General features: G+C 35.8%; 1 non-coding gene across 1 annotated transcript; it reads right to left on the bottom strand.

Annotated features, from left to right (window-relative positions):
* Window positions 1-6,744: 6,744 nt before the first annotated feature.
* Window positions 6,745-6,851, bottom strand: LOC117313095 (U6 spliceosomal RNA). Its single transcript, XR_004527558.1, has one exon. It is a non-coding gene; the product is annotated as a U6 spliceosomal RNA (small nuclear RNA).
* Between the last annotated feature and the right edge of the window lie 10,895 nt (window positions 6,852-17,746).

Genomic DNA, 17,746 nt, shown 5'->3' with positions numbered 1-17,746 from the left:
TTCCATTAATCTATATTTCTGTTTTTGTACCAGTACCATACTGTCTTGATTACTGTAGCTTTGTAGTATAGTCTGAAGTCAGGGAGCCTGATTCCTCCAGCTCCGTTTTTCTTTCTAAAGATTGCTTTGGCTATTTGGGGTCTTTTTTGTTTCCACACAAATTGTGAAATTTTTTGTTCTAGTTCTGTGAAAAATGCCATTGGTAGTTTGATAGGGATTGCATTGACTCTATAGATTGCTTTGGGTAGTATAGTCATTTTCACAATGTTGAGTCTTCCAATCCAAGAACATGGTGTATATCCATCTGTTTGTATCATCTTTAATTTCTTTCATCAGTGTCTTATAGTTTCCTGCATACAGGTCTTTTGTCTCCTTAGGTAGGTTTATTCCTAGGTATTTTATTCTTTTTGTTGCATGGTAAATGGGAGTGTTTCCTTAATTTCTCTTTCAGGTTTTTCATCATTAGTGTATAGGAATACAAGAGATTTCTGTGCATTAATTTTGTATCCTGCTACTCTACCACATTCATTGATTAGCTCTAGTAGTTTTCAGGTAGCATCTTTAGGATTTTCCATGTATAGTATCATGTCATCTGCAAACAGTGACAGCTTTACTTCTTCTTTTCCGATTTGTGTTCCTTTTATTTCTTATTCTTCTCTGAATGCTGTGGCTAAAACTTCCAAAACTGTGTTGAATAATAGTGGTGAGATTGGGCAACCTTGTCTTGTTCCTGATCTTAGTGGAAATGGTTTCAGTTTTTCACCATTGAGGACGATATTGGCTGTGCGTTTGTCATATATGACCTTTATTATGTTGAGGTAAGTTCCCTCTATGCCTACTTTCTAGAGGGTTTTTATCATAAATGGGTGTTGAATTTTGTCGAAAACTTTCTCTGCATCTATTGAGATGATCATATGGTTTTTTGCCTTCAGTTTGCTAACATGGTGTATCACCTTGATTGATTTGCATATATTGAAGAATCCTTGCATCTCTGGGATAGACCCCACCTGGTCATGGTGTATGATCCATTTAATGTGCTGTTGGATTCTGTTTGCTAGTATTTTGTTGAGGAATTTTGCATCTATGTTCATCAGTGATATTGGCCTGTAGTTTTCTTTCTTTGTGACATCTTTGTCTAGTTTTGGTATCAGGGTGATGGTGGCCTCTTAGAATGAGTTTGGGAGTGTTCCTCCCTCTGCTATATTTTGGAAGAGTTTGAGAAGGATACGTGTTAGCTCTTCTCTTAATGTTTGATAGAATTCGCCTCTGAAGCCATGTGGTATGGGACTTTTGTTTGTTGGAAGATTTTTAATCACAGTTTCAATTTCAGTGCTTGTGATTGGTCTGTTCATATTTTCTATTTCTTCCTGGTTCAGTCTCAGAAGGTTGTGCATTTCTCAGAATTTTTCCATTTCTTCCAGGTTGTCCATTTTATTGGGATAGAGTTGCTTGTAGTAATGTCTCATGATCCTTTGTATTTCTGCAGTGTCAGTTGTTACTTCTCCTTTTTCATTTCTAATTCTATTGATTTGAGTCTTCTCCCTTTTTTTCTTGATTAGTCTGGCTAATGGTTTATCAATTTTGTTTATGTTCTCAAAGAACCAGCTTTTAGTTTTTTTGATCTCTGCTATCGTTTTCTTCATTTCTTTTTCATTTATTTCTGATCTGATCTTTATGATTTCTTTCCTTCTGCTAACTTTAGGGGTTTTTTTTTGTTCTTTTTTCTGTAATTGCTTTAGGTGTAAGTTTAGGTTGTTTATTTGAGATGTTTCTTATTTCTTAAGGTAGGATTGTATTGCTATAAATTTCCCTCTTAGAACTGCTTTTGCTGCATCCCATAGGTTTTGGGTCATCGTGTTTTCATTGTCATTTGTTTCTAGGTCTTTTTTGATTTCCTTTTTGATTTCGCCAGTGATCTCTTCATTATTAAATGGTGTATTGTTTAGCCTCTATGTGTTTGTATGTTTTACAGATTTTTTCCTGTAATTGATATCTAGTCTCATAGCGTTGCAGTCAGAAAAGATACTTGATAAGATTTCAGTTTTCTTAAATTTACCAAGGCTTGATTTGTGACCCAAGATATGATCTATCCTGGAGAATGTTCCATGAGCACTTGAGAAGAAAGTGTATTCTGTTGTTTTTGGATGGAATGTCCTATAAATATAAATTAAATCCATCTTGTTTAACGTATCATTTAAAGCTTGTGTTTCCTTTTTTATTTTCATTTTTGATGATCTGGCCATTGTTGAAAGTAGGGTGTTAACGTCCCCTACTATGATTGTGTTACTGTCGATTTCCCCTTTTATGGCTGTTGGTAGTTGCCTTCGGTACTGAGGTGCTCCTATGTTGAGTGCATAAATATTTACAATTGTTATCTTCTTCTTGGATTGATCCCTTGATCATTATGTAGTGTCCTTCCTTGTCTCTTGTAATAGTCTTTTTTTTTAAGTCTATTTTGTCTGATATTGCTACTCCAGCTTTCTTTTGAGTTCCATTTGCATGGAATATCTTTTTCCATCCCCTCACTTTCAGTCTGTATGTGTCCCTAGGTCTGAAGTGGGTCTCTTGTAGACAGCATATACATGGGAGATTAAGACCTTTCAAATTTAAAACACAAGAATCTGATGATTCTTTTTTCTGTTTCCCATGACAGTTCCACTTAGGGAATAATAGCCTTGATATCTGGCCAGAATTTTGGGGGAGGGCTGCAGGAAGAGCCTCTGGTAATAGTGAAGAAATTTAATAACAACAATAAAAAAATATTTATTTAGTACTATGTGCCAGATGTTGTTTTATGCATTTTGCATATATTCATTTAACCCTCACCCATAGAAGGTATTATTACTTGCATTTTACAGGTGAAACAATGAAATATCGAAGGAGGTAAAAGCATGTCAGTTAGTACTTCACATATCTTAACCACACAGGCAATTATAAGCTAGTAACATAACTGCTATGATACAAATATGCACCAAGTGCTGGACGAGCATAAAGGAAATGAACTTCTACTAATTTAGTCCACTGCTACTCACAAATTCAGTTAAAATTCAAGACAATTTACAGTTTTGCTGTGTAAGTTTTCTGTCATGAGATATTTCTATTTTCTAGGAACTTTTACCTTTTTCTCTTGTCACAGCCAAATTATCCCTTCACTAAATGCTCATTAACTCTGCCTGTCCTTAGCGCTCCATACTAATTTCTCCACTAGTAATGATACTTAGAAGCATATTCATTCTGATGCCCACTTTTGGGTATCCATATGCTCAAGAGAGTTCCTGGTAGTATTTTCTGGGGAACTGATGTTTTCAGGTGATTCTAGGCTATGTGTGTGTGTGTGTGTGTGTGTGTGTGTGTGTGCGCGCTTTAAAGTATAAACTTTTCTTAGGACAATGAGGGATAATTATCATGGAATGAAATTGGTGGAAGAAAAAGAAAAGCAATTAAATTCTGTAACAAATAAACAAATGGAATCATAACAAATTTAACAGAATTATATAATTATAATAAGTATGAATTACAAATATGAATTATACTAAATTTAACAGATAGAATTCATACGTTATCATGGAAATATATGTCTTATCTGATTCACATAGTCATTGCTAATATTTTTAATTGTTCCAGTAGATCTGTCAATGAGTAACAATTATTATTCCAAATATCCAAACCTGATTTAGCAATTCTCTTTTAAAGTTTCCTAGATATCTCCCTCTCATTACCTTCCTCCCCTACCTTACTATTTGGAATGGTGGTTCCCTGGGCCTAGACCAAACATAAAAACTAGACCAAACATAAAAACTAATAAATCTGAAAAATCAAGACAATGCATGGAGCTAAGATAAATATGTGAACACTATATTTAATATCCTAGATGCATCTATGAAGTGAGAGTAGGATACCTTGGGGGAATAATAAAATATATAAAGATCTCTCATAAATTATATATATCATAGATAAAGCAGGGGAAAATCATTCGACAGTTTGGAAGAAAATAAAGACATCTTTTAGAAAGTTGAACAAAACACAAAGATATAAAATGTGATAGAAGAAAAAAAGTTAGAGTATCAGTCCCTAAAGTAAAATAACAAGTAGATATATAGTACAAGACAAATTTCCAGAAATGAAAAGGCTCACCAAATGTTCACTTGATGAAAAAGAGCACACATTGAGATACATTATAAAATTTCAAAACATCAAAGATAAAAAGAACAAACAAGAATCAGATCACCATCAGACTTATTAACAATAACTGTTGGTAGGAAGCAAGGAAGAAAGGCCATCAAAACATGTAGGGATATAGTTTTATTCCCAGCCAAGCTGGAAAATCAAATAAATCTTGTATGAGAAGCAAAAAAAAGGTATTTATGATTATCTAAACTCTGAAATTTTAACCGCTCTATATCCTTTTTTAATAAATTATTTGAGCATACAATCCAGCCAAGAAAGAAAAAAAAGAGGGAGGGAAGAGAGGAAGGAAGGAAGGAAGGAAGGTCAAGGAAGAGAAAGACATGACATCCAGAAAACATCCATGAATCTGCCTAGTTGGGTAAGAATATCCTATCCCAGGATAACATTTTTGTGGAGGCTGAAAATGCTATTAGTCCACGTTGTAAGATGGAAACAAAGGAACATCCACAAAAGAAACCTAATTTAAGTATCCAACATAAATGGGATGATTAATTCCTTTTTGTTAGACTGTTGCTGTGATGGATTGCATTAACTGTTTTTTTAAAATGCTTTTTTATTGTGGTAAAAGTCACATAATATAAAACATACTACTTTAACCATATTTAACTGTACAGTTCAGTGGCACTAAGTGCATTCGCATTGTTGTGCAACTCTCACCATCATCCATCTCCCGAATTTTTCACTTTCCTAAACTGAAACTCTGTCCCCTTTAAACATTAACTCCTCATTCGCCCTCTCCCCCAGCCCCCACCCCCCAGCCCCTGGCATCTACCCATGTACTTTCTGACTCCATGAATTTGACTATTCTAGGTACCCCGTATAAGTGGAATCAAACAGTATTTGTCTGCACCTAATACATATTGGAATACATTTTGCATTAATTGATTTTTGAATGTGGAACCAATCTGGACCACATTTTAATGACTGATTTGAACAAAGTGAGGAAAACAAATGATAATTATTGTGGCAATATACCTCATAGCAAAGAGAAAATAAATGAATATCCATGAAGAAACCTTTACCTTTTGTTTCTAAAGAAATTCTTTTATGTGTGCAGGTTTATCATTTTAAATACAAAAAAGAAAAAGGAAAAGTGACCAGAAGGGTGGTATCATTTTCTATAATTCTAAGCTTCATTGTGACTTTTGGGCTTTCCTTCTGCAGATGGAATGACAGATGAACTTCAGGTCTTCAGGAAGTGGATCTTGAGGTTTAGGTGAAATAGATACTAGCTACAAATATAGGGCTTCTGGAACCTCAATGGTATCTGACCATGCTTTGTAAATATATTATTTGTGCATATTAACTGTGCATAAATCACAAAAGTTCAGAGTTAGAATAGAGCTATAACCTCCAGTTAGGACCTTTGAGTTGGTCTCTGTTCCTTCAGCCTCTAGTTCCTCGAGATCTTTGGAAACTTTGTGGGTAGAACTATAACTTTACTTGGCTCTAATTTGATATCATAAGCATCATAGCCAAATAATGCTTTTTCATAATATCTATAAACTTCATGAAAAAATTCACGGACACAAGCCTTATTTTCCTGTTTCCTAGACCATTATTTTCAAAACAGTGTTTAGAGGAACACTCTTGTCCTGCTGGTACCACTCTATACCCACCAGAATGGCTAAAATTTTAAAAGGCTGCTAATACTAGTGTATTATAGCAGTATATGATCCGCAGTATATGAGTGTAAACTCTCATGTACTGCTGATCAGAATGTAAATTATTGTAGATTTTTGACTTGTGTTTCCCATGAGGTTTTGAGATAGCAGTCTGTATATGTACAAGATTGTTTTAAGTTCCTGGTCTCTTAATTTCTAATGCATTCCCAATATCCTACATTTGTACTCTCCTCATGAGTTCTGGTTTTGATATCATATTTACGTGTGGATGATTTCCTACCTTTACTTTATGTTTGCCTTTACTGATGAGCTTTCCCATTCATAATTTTTGTGATTCTAGTTTTGGCCTTTTCTTTTCCACCTAGAGAAATTCCTTTAGGATTTGTTGTAAAGCTGGTTTGGTGATGCTGAAGTCTGTTAGCTTTTTCTTGTCTGTAAAGCTTTTGATTTTCTCCTTCAAATCCGAAGGCGAGCCTTGTGGGGTAGAGTATTCTCGGTTGCAGGTGTTTCCCTTTCATCACTTGAAATGTATCATGCCACTCCCTTCTGGCCTGCAGAGTTTCTGCTGAAAAATCAGCTGATAACTTTATGGGCATTCCCTTGTATGTTATTTGTTGCTTTTCCCTTGCTGCTTTTATTGATTTTTTATTTTTTTAACATCTTTACTGGAGTATAATTGCTTTACAATGGTGTGTTAGTTTCTGCTTTATAACAAAGTGAATCAGTTATGCATATACACATGTCCCCATATCTCTTCCCTCTTGCTCCCTTGCTGCTTTTAATATGTTTTCTTTGTCTCTAATTTTTGTCAGTTTGATTAATATTTGTCTTGGCATGTTCCTCCTTGGGTTTATCTTGTGTGGGACTCTATGCTTCCTGGACTTGAGTGTTTCTTTTCTCACGTTAAGGAAGTTTTCGGCTATAATCTTGTAAAAATACGGAACACTTCACAAATTTACGTGTCATCCTTGCACAGGGGCCATGCTAATCTTCTCTGGATTGTTCCATTTTTAGTATATGTGCTGCCGAAGCAAGCACCAAAATGTAAAGTAGTATATACACTTTGAAAACCTATTTGGCATCATCAGCTAAAGCTGAGCATAAGCATACCCTGCGCACTAATGAGTTCTGCTCTTAGGTATGTACTTGATAGACATGTGTGCAGGTATACAAGAATGTCTGTAGCAACGTGAGTGAAAACAGTTCCAACAAGAAAGAATCCAAAGAGCCATCAATAGGAGAATGGATAAAAGAATTACAGTATGTTCTTGATCTATAATACTGTACAGAGATGAAAATGAAAGAACCACAGCAACTCCCTGAAACCTAATGAATTTCACAAATATAACATTGAGCAGAAAGACGGTAGACACACATAAACAAAACATTTTGATTCTTATTATTACATTTAAAAACAGGTAAAATGAACACTAATATTAGAAGTAAGAATAGTGAATCCTCTTGAGATAACGTAATCTTTGGCAAGGATTAGTTGAGACTGGGGCCATTCTGGAGGCTGGTAGATCCTGTTTTATGACCTGGGTGGCAGTAACACAGGAATTCACTTCATAATAATTCATTGAGCCAGACATTTATGTGTGGTATACTGAAATTTAAAAAAAAAAAGATACATCAAGGGTTTGACAGCTGTCATGTTTCAGGGGAAGAAGGGAATGAAGGGTAAATGTATGGATATTTCAGGATTTGCTCTGTATATTTCTGTTCTGTTTGAAACTTGTACAATTATATATATGTGCATTAGTAGTGCAATTTAAAAATACATTTAAAATATTAAAAGTACACTAAATGTGTACCTTCATACTGTTTATATTTATTTATTCCTCAGTTGTTCCCTTTTAAAGTTGAGTTTAGAATAGATCTTTCTGCTATTCAAAGAGATCCTGGAATATGTCTTTTACCAAAAGGTCTTATTCATGCTGATACTCAGCTTCCATGCTTCTGTCTTTAGTCACCTTAATGGTAAAGTTACCTACCACTGTGCTTGCATTTATTTTTATTAATTATTATTTTATCAAAACGTAAATTAATTTACATTTTGTTTTCTGTCCCTTTACACCTCTGTAGTCCATTTTAGATGAGAATCTCCTGCTAATAAATACTGACACAAACTCACTTTTACCCAGTGCTTGATATATATAAGGTGTTGTAAATTATACAAAGGAATAATTTCTTTGTTCTGAAAGAAAATAATGAAATACTTTCATCTGGTCCATCTTTTTTCTTTATAATGTCTCTAAAAGTTGAGAAGTGTAGATATTTTTCACATCTTTTAGCTGAGAAAAATTGGTACAGAAAGACAGAAATTACATGGTGGTAAAAATTGGTCTATAAAACAGGATTATTGTCAGTTTCAAGTCTACTCAGTAGACAATGTGATTTTATATGAAGGACTCAAATATTCCAGATATAACAGCTGTCAAAATATTACTTAGGTGTGCTTCAGTTCAGGAATATTAAAATATTTTTTATCTTTATTATAAAAGAATAATGCAATAAAAAATTCTCCATTTCCAGGTGGTTTCCAAATATAGATTACCCTTCATGTTGTCGCTATACAGCTGTGTAATTACAGTTTTCTAAAAGTATCTTGGGCCACTATGCCATTTTAATTGCTGTTCCCTCAGCTTGAAATTACTTTCCATTATTGCTTTTCTCATACCCATTTGCCTTCCAACCTGCCTGCCAACCTGCCCAGTTGCTATTTATTCTTGAAGACTCAGTTAGGATAATGAACTTGATATCCTGCTCTACTCTCCCCCAAAAATGACTTATATACCCTCCTCTGCATTCCCCAGATTATGGGTAGCGCTATATTATATGGTTGTACTATGTTATGTCATATTATATGGTAGTATTTTTCATACTACACTATACATTTTGGCTTATTTGTTTCCAATCATCCTCTTCAACACTCTCCTAAATAGACTATGAGTTCCTTGAGAGCAAGTACTCTACTTTTTTATATCCTTTTCTTTGTTACTTAACACAATGCCTGGCAGGGAGTAGGTATTCAATAAGTATCTGTTATGCATAGGATGGTATTGTGTCACTATGTATAAACTGGCGTATCATTTACCTCTTTCATTTAGAAAGCCAGTAAGGAGAAAAGCTTTGCCATCTAATACCAGAGTTAGTACAAGAATCTACTCTATTTTTAGAGGGTAAGCAAATCTACTTCACCTCACCAATAGTAGTAACTTGTAGGAACCTATACTTAAGTGCAAAGTATTAACTATAACCTTTCAATATTACCATTCATACTGCTATACACATTGTCAGAAGTGAGAATGTGTCATCCATTCAGATGACTAAATATTCTTAAACGCTTGTAAATGCCCATTATTTACCAGGGGATTTCATTGGGAAAGGACAGATGTGAAGCAGATAAGGTCAGGTATTGGAGATACCTGCTTCTCTCAGGAAAGATCGTTGGATAATCTGTTTAATCATATGCACACATGCTTTCTGCTCTAGGGCTTTGTGACTAAGCGAAAGACCTTTTTTTTCCTACACAAACTTTGTTAGTGTGACACTGTCAGACTATGGGATCCCCTAAGCTAAAGGGAAAAATACATTGTTGTTTTTTCCATGAGACCTTAGCATCTGTTGCTGATTATAAGCAAGCAGTTAGACAATTCACTTATACAATTTCTCATTCTATCTTCCAAAATTTGGTACATGTGAGTAACTATGTCCCAATCTATGCAGGATTAGGTTAAGATAAGAAGAATTATATTTTTGATTTAATATACTATTTTTTTATTTTTTGAAAATATTTACTTGAACTTACATTAAATTTTTGCTGTTTGTTTAGCATTATTTAATGCTAACACAATAAGATAGGAAACATGCATAGACGATATGTCTAAGTCTAGAGGGTGTAATCCTTTATAAGCTTGTTTTGTAAGATATATTTTTATTTAGTTTATCTGTTTTAAGAAGTGAATTTAGCTGAAAAAAATAACTCCTCGCAGTTTGAAAGTTCACTTTATTAGTGGAGAAAAGAAACTAGAGTTATTTTTTAGTCAAACTAATCACAATTGAAATTATTGTGTTTATATTTCAGAAAATAACTAAGTTTACAAAGATAAATAGGTTAATGAAACTTTCCAATGTGCTGTGGGCAGAAAGAAGGGTCATTGAAAACAATGTGAAGGTCAGGGGGTGTGGGAGGAACTGGGAGATGCTGATGAAGGAGAAACTGCAAAGGAAGTAAGGAGCTGCATTCTTAAGGTACTCCATCTACTAGAAAGAAGCCAAGAGGAAAGGCAGGGAGAAAAATGACGTGTTATTGTTGTAAATCTGGGAAAAAGATGATGATATGCATAAGTCAATGGAAGTGGAGATAGATAAAAGTATACAGATTTGAAATATATTATAAAACTTACATTGTATATATGAATCTTAGTCTATATGCAGGTGTATGAAAACCTAGATTGATAGTAATTTCAACTTCAGTAAGTAATTACTAAGGCACCTCCACTAATCAAAGTTCCAGACTCTTGTATAGGATCAAGGCAGAAGGTAGAGGTGAAGAGTTCAAGGATTCATTTATTCAACAATATTACTGAGCATCTGCTGTTTGCCAGGAAATGTTCTTGGTGCTTGAAACGTATCAATCAGTAAACAAAATGAAGATCTCCACTTCATGAAGCTTATATTTTTAGCAATGGAGAAGATATAGGCAATAAACAATTATCATAACAAATTAGTAAATTATAATATGTTAGAAGATGATTAGTGCTAAGTAAAGTAGTTAAAATTAAAACACAGCAGAAGGGATTAAAATGTTGATAGGGTGGTTTCTTGTAGTTTTGAGTTGGGTGTTTTCTCAGAGTCCCTTGTACATCCTCTTCTTTCTCTAGCCTGATGTTTACCTGGGCCAGGTTTCCCTCCTTTGGACTTAGAAGCAAACACCACAATATTCAAGGTGTGGGAATCTACTTTCCTGAATGGCTGCTGAGTGGCTAGATGATGCAACCCAGAAATGCAGGGAGTTAGCTCTCCATGGCATCAACCTTGACTATATGAGTAAGTCTAATTGAGAGTCCACAACCTAGGCAACCTAGGCATTCAGGAAATACCACATTTCCTTACATTCTACAAACCTATTTAGATTTTGATGCCCCATCCCACTGAAGTGGCAGGAAATTCAAACTCTTATTTTCAGGACTTATTTCCTCCTTCCCCCATCACCAGAACTGAAGTTTCCAAGGTCTTACCCAACATTATTAGTCTTCTATCCAAACAGTTTACTTCTCAGTTTTTCATTGGTTTGTCTATCTGTCCTTTCACCTCTCTGATATTTTGGCATACAAATATATAACCATAAAAATGTAATGGCTTATATTTAGTGGGCACAGTAATTGTTACTATATTAAGTGCTTCACATGGATTTTTTTTCATTTGGTTCTCACAACTTTATGAGTTAAGCGTTGGTGTTGTCCTCATTTTAAAGATGTAGAAATTGAGGTTTCAAGAGGTCCAGTAACTCGACCAAGATCATATATCTGGTGAATTTAGGATGGGAATGTCAGTGGTTACTGAGCTTTTATTCTTACAGTAGAGGATTTAGTGGAAGAGCTGATTTGCTCTCTTTTTAGCATTTATTATGTGTAAACATGTAGCATGATTGTTAAATGTCTTAGATCACCTAGTAGATTGTAGGTTTCATGAAAGCTTAAATATTTTGCTTATCCTTGTAATCTCTAAATTTTCTGATGTGGTCTTTTGTACACAATAGTTTATGTTTGAAATAACTATGGAAAAAATTGGACAAAACCATACAATAAATTACAATAAAATATCTCAGAGAAATGATTATCTCTTTGATAACAAAAGAGGCAATGCATTTTGTAATGCTGCAGCATTTCTAATCTGAGACCTAATTAAGCAACTTGAAAAAAAGTGCTAAAATTAAGAACCACAGACAGCAGGAGTGCTCATATCAGAAATTTTTAATTGCTAAGTGTGGAGACAAATAATAAACAAAATGGTGGATACACACTTATGAATAATGATTCTCAAAATTGACCCAAATGAAAAAGGGAGCAATGGTACAATTGTTGAGAGTACAAATCCCATAGGGAAATGCTAATTGTGATATAGTGTTTAAGTCTAGAGAATGGAAAAACAGAGAGGTAACTTTAAGCATACAGAGTTTGGTTCTGTGTAAGAAAACTATAATTTACCATAGATCTACTCAGTTGTATGGATGTATCTAAACAATTTTTATCTTGCCCTTGATAAGTATCATTAAGCATCCTTTTAAAAAAAATTTTATTGAGGTATAGTTGATACACAATATTATATGTTTCAAGTGTACAACATAGTGATTCACAATTTTTAAAGGTTATATTCCATTTATAGTTATTATAAAATTTTGGCTATATTCCCTGTATTGTACAATATATCCTTGTAGCTTATTTTTAAAAATTTCTTTATTTTATTTTTGGCTACATTGGGTCTTCGTTGCTGCTCACGGGCTTTCTCTAGTTGTGGCGAGTAGGGGCTACTCTTTGTTGCTGTGAGTGGACTTCTCATTGCGGTGGCTTCTCTTGTTGCGGAGCATGGTCTCTAGGTGCATGGGATTCAGTAGTGTGGCATGTGGCCTCAGTAGTTGTGGCCCACGGGCTCTAGAGCACAGGCTCAGTAGTTGTGGCACATGGGCTTAGTTGCTCCGTGGCATGTGGGATCTTTCCGGACCAGGGCTTAAACCTGTGTGCCCCCTGCATTGGCAGGCAGATTCTTAACCACTGCACCACCAGGGAAGCCCTGTAGCTTACTTTGTACACAGTAGTTTGTACCTCTTAACCCCTCACCCGTATCTTGCCTCTCCCCCCTCCCTCTCCCCACTGGTAACCACAAGTTTCTCTCTATATCTGTGAGTCTGTTTCTTTTTTGTTACATTCACCAGTTTGTTTTATTTTTTTTAGATTCCACATATAAGTGATATCTTCCTCTGTTTGACTTATTTCACTTAGCATAATATCCTTCAAGTCCATCTACATTGTTGCAAATGGCAAAATTTCATTCATTTTTATGGCCGAATATTATCCCACTGTATATATATGCCACATCTTCTTTATCCATTCATCTGTTGATAGACACTTAGGTTGCTTCCCTATCTTGGCAAGTGTAAATAATGCTGTTTTATTTTTAGTTTTTTGGGAACCTCTGTACTGTTTTCCACATTGGCTGTACCACTTTACATTCCCACCAACAGTGTTCCTTTTTCTCCACATCCTAGTCAAAAATTTGTTATTTGTGGTCTTTTTGATGTTAGCCATTCTGACAGGTGTGAAGTGATATCTCATTGTGATTTTGATTTGCGTTTCTCTGTTGATTAACAATGTTGAGCATCATTTCATGTGCTGTTGGCCTTCTGTATGTCTTCTTTGGAAAAATGTCTCTTCAGGTCTTCTGAGCATTTTTTATTCAGGTTGTTTGTTTTTTTGCTGTTGAGTTGTAGGAGCTGTTTATATATTTTGGATATTAACCCCTTATTGGTCATATCATTTGCAAATATTTTCTCCCACATTAGTAGGTTGTCTTTGCATTTTGTTGGTGGTTTCCTTTGCTTTGCAAAAGCATTTAAGTTTAATTAGATCCCATTTATTTATTGTTGCTTTTATTGCCTTTGCTTTAGGAGACAGGTCCAAAAAATATTGCTACAATTTATTTCAAAGAGTGTTCTACTTATGTTTTCTTCTAGGAGTTTTATAGTTTCTGGTCTTACATTTAGGTCTTTAATCCATTTTGAGTTTATTTTTGTATATGGTGGTTAACTAACACTAAGTATCTTTTAAAGTCTTTTGGAGGGCAACTGCATTCTTATTTTTCTTGCAATAGGTTGTCTCTAGCAACACAAGTTGTTGTTGTTGTTATCTCTATCTGGGAAAGAATAGTACCTTTACTTCCCTTGCAAAATGTTCCTCCAGCTAGAGATGTTAATTTGCCCCAAACTGGCAATGTGTAGTCTTGTAGAAAAATCTTTCCCTCTGGGCTTCCCTGGTGGCGCAGTGGTTGAGAGTCCGCCTGCCGATGCAGGGGACACGGGTTCGTGTCCCGGTCCGGGAAGATCCCACATGCCGCGGAGCGGCTGGGCCCATGAGCCATGGCCGCTGAGCTTGCGCCTCCGGAGCCTGTGCTCCACAACGGGAGAGGCCATAACAGTGAGAGGCCCGCGTACCGCAAAAAAAAAAAAAAAATCTTTCCCTCTGCTACCCAGCAAAACAGGTGGCCTTGGCTTTGGTCCCTGTTGCTGTGGGTCACAGCACACCTGGACCCATTTGTTCAGCTTCAAGTGGAGCAGGTGTGATGAGGATTGGCTATCCTGTGGTCCAAAAATGGACTCCGCACAGTGCTTTGCTCCTGTGACAGGCAGCCTTGCTGAGTGAGTGGGCTGGAACGGGCTATGGTAGGCTCAGGAGGGAGCCAAATAGAAGGGCTGATAATGCAAACACTGACTTTAGAATCTAAAATAATTTGTAGCCAGTAAGTAGAGCCTGGCAGCTGTTCACACAGAAGTTAAATGCTGGTTAACACCATGGCAGGTGCTCTGCATGGGCTGGACAATTGCAAGCACTTGGATAAATATTGGCTGTTGATTTATTCTCACTGTTTCAAGAGTGTCAGTTTCCCAGCCTTCAGATAGATACTACTAATTTACTTCATCTAGCCCCTTTATTTATTATTTAATTTATATTTAAGAACACAGCAGAGGAAGTCACAGTCATGTTAGAGCAAGGCTGCAAGTCCCTTGGTCTGGGTAGGTTTGTAAACATAAATAAATAAAAGTGTACAGCCTGATTAGCTCTATCTCTTAGAGGTAGAAGCTTCAAGGTAAGAATTATGTCATTCATCTTGGTAACTGATTATTATGATGGATCAGAGACATGCTCAGTGTGTTTTACGTGAAAATCATGTAATATCACTGTTAAAGGAACATTGAGATAGGGAAACTCACCTTCAAAGTTCAAGGAATTATTTGTGACAGTAATTTTGATGTTTTTAAATATTGAAGTTTGAGTTATTCGTTTGCTTAACAAGTGTTCATTGAAAAGTGGTTGGCAGGACATGAGTAAATAAAACACAGTCCCTGACCTCAAGGAGTTTATGGACTAGGGAGGGAAACTGACAACACAACAGTTTCAACACGATGCGCATCTACAGATGGATGTACACATGGGCTGTAGGAAACCTGACTGAAACTGCTCGTCAGAGAAAAATTATTCCTCCATTTTTATGTGAAATAGAAAAAAACAGCTTCAAAAATGGGATAGCTAGGTTTACAATGTGTAAATGTTTTGAAGTCACTCACCTCACACAGAATGGTCTCTGTGAAGTATATTAACGAGTGTTTCTAGAAAACTATTTCAGAAGAAATCATGTGGCTATATTGACACCATGTGCATTTTAGAGCTCTCTGGATTGTAAGTGGCAGAATCCTGATTCAAAAATACTCAAGACAAAAGGAGCAATAACAAGCTCACAAATCAAAACTTGTGGGAGCTAGAGGTGCTTTGGACACATCTGGGTTCACGTCCTGAAGTAATGGCATCTGGAAGCTTTCCCTCCATCTTTAGTTTTCTTCTCTGTGGCCTTCGTTCTTAGGCAGGCTGTCTGCACATGGTGTACTCCTGCAGGACTGGTTCCATCCAGCCAGGTTCAAGAATAGTGAGAATGAGAACACTTCATTACCAAGTGCACCAGCAAAAATCCCAGGATCAGCTTTGATGACCTTTGATTGGGTCAGGTGCCCAACCCTGAACAGTCACAGAGACCAAGAGGATAAATTGCTCCAAAAGGTCAAACTTGGGCCACGTGCCACCTTTAGAGAAGGGGATAGAGGCAGCTCACCCAAATCAGGTGGGCTGAGAGCAGGTGAGAGGTAGTTACCTGTGGAAAATTGAGGAGTTCTTATTAGAAGTGAGACTGGTTAGGCAAATCAACCAAAACCCATGGATTTCTGTTTAATTAAACTTTGTATTTTGAGATAATTGTAGACCCACATGTTTTTAAGTGTTAAACAATTAAAGATTTAAAAAAAATAATGTCTATTTGCTCAAACTTCCTAAGCTACTCTTTCAAAACCCTTTGTTTTAATAAGTTATTAAAGAAAATTTCCAATTTGCATTTGTAATCAACATCTCTATTTTAGAACAGGGAAAGAACCCTAGGTTCCAGGCCTAGCTTTGCTAATAAAAATCTGTGTGGTATTAGGCAAAACACCTGAACTTTTTCAGGCTCCATGTTCTCAACTGTAAATGTAGTAATTTTTGTGGCCTCACTTCCCTCACGGGATTGTTGGCAAGATAAATAAAATGACAATATGGTTTTAAACTGTAAAATATTACTATATTTCTTCACAAAGTTTATTTTTGAAACACATATTTTTACTTGATTTTATATACAGATTTCTTTCCACTGTATTATTTCTATCTCCTATATACACATGAAAACTTTAGAAAAATTAATGTCTAATGTGATAATTTAGCTTCCTATATTTTCCAGAAAATTAAGACTTGGATTTTTTTCATACTTCTCTAGATTCTTCCAGTGGCTTCTTAGTGCTTGTTTGTTAGTCATCTATAAGTTAGCCATACTTATTTGATTGTTTGGACGCCTTTGAAATAAGGTAATCATTCTGTTCGTAGCTAAGTGGCTACTAAAATGCCTGAACAAATTAGATGCAACAACTCTCATTCAGGAGCTTTAGAAATAAGTATCCTCATAGGAATTGTGACCATGTAAATACTGGGCCATCAATTTGTGTACAGACTATTCACAGTCAAATAATACATTGAACAGGCCTGGGCTCACAGAGTATGATATCAAAGGCAACTCTATTTTTATCTTCACTGTTTTCAAAAAGGAATACAGTGGAAGAATTTCTTCCCCTGCTCATGGTTAAAACCTTGGGCATGCTCAGTATTTTTTTCTTGTCACTCTTAAGTAATACAAAGTCTTATAGTCTCATTTTGTCACAAACTTAATCTCAATTTACTAGCTGTATAAATAACCCATTTAGAAAATAAAAATTTGAACTTGATTTAAACTTAAAATTTTCTCTTTCTGGTGCAAATAAAAATGCAGTCCTCTCTCTCCCCTCCTTAAGATTCTACCTCTCCTCCCCCAGCATGCCACTCTTGGGTCCTGACCCTTGCAGGATTAAAGATGGGAGGAGATGGAAAGTGGAAGAAGGAAAGTTCTTACTTGGCTGGTAAGGCTGTAAGACAACTTCATCATCTTGACGTCTTAGGAACTGCCAAATGTTTAGAGGCAATTCTTCTTTCAATAGTGATTCTTAGAGGGAGTATTTGACTACTTTTCCTTTCACAAGGACAGTGCATTTTTATTCCCCTTGAAAAATGCTCCTCCCTAGGCTTATGGTTTTCTGGAGACCCACTTCATCCAGGTTATTTGTCCACATCTTATTGCCTTTTCAGATGGACAATTGAAAAGGTTTAAAACTGGTGTCAGATTGATTCTGTCTTCCATGTGGAAACTCTTGCATTTTTCTGCCTAAATTTTACCAAAATTTCTGGAGATGGACTCCAATCCCAGTACAGAAACCACCTCTCTTTTGTTTTGCAAAAGCAGCATGTTAGATTTTCTTGTGTCCTATGCCTGATTAAATGCTGGGGACTTTTATTAAGCTCTATGGTTGATGCCTTTGAAAATCTTATTACAATACTTGAGGTGAAGATGGGGCTACCTCCACTCTTCTCTCTTGGTGGAAGGTGTTTTGGGGATTAATTAGTAGAAGTTTCAAAACAATTCCTCTTCAAAAATCCCCTCTAATTTCCACAGACCAAGTTTTGTCCCCTTGAGGTGGGTGCAGGGTTGTGAGAATAATGAAACTTCATTCAGGTATGCATGTCTGGAACCTTCTTTGGAATACAGCATTG

The sequence above is a fragment of the Tursiops truncatus genome, chromosome 7 (genome assembly GCF_011762595.2).
Source record: "Tursiops truncatus isolate mTurTru1 chromosome 7, mTurTru1.mat.Y, whole genome shotgun sequence".
Lineage (NCBI taxonomy): Eukaryota > Metazoa > Chordata > Mammalia > Artiodactyla > Delphinidae > Tursiops > Tursiops truncatus.
Note: the sequence above shows the minus strand (reverse complement) of the source record. Positions and strands in the feature narration are given on the sequence as shown.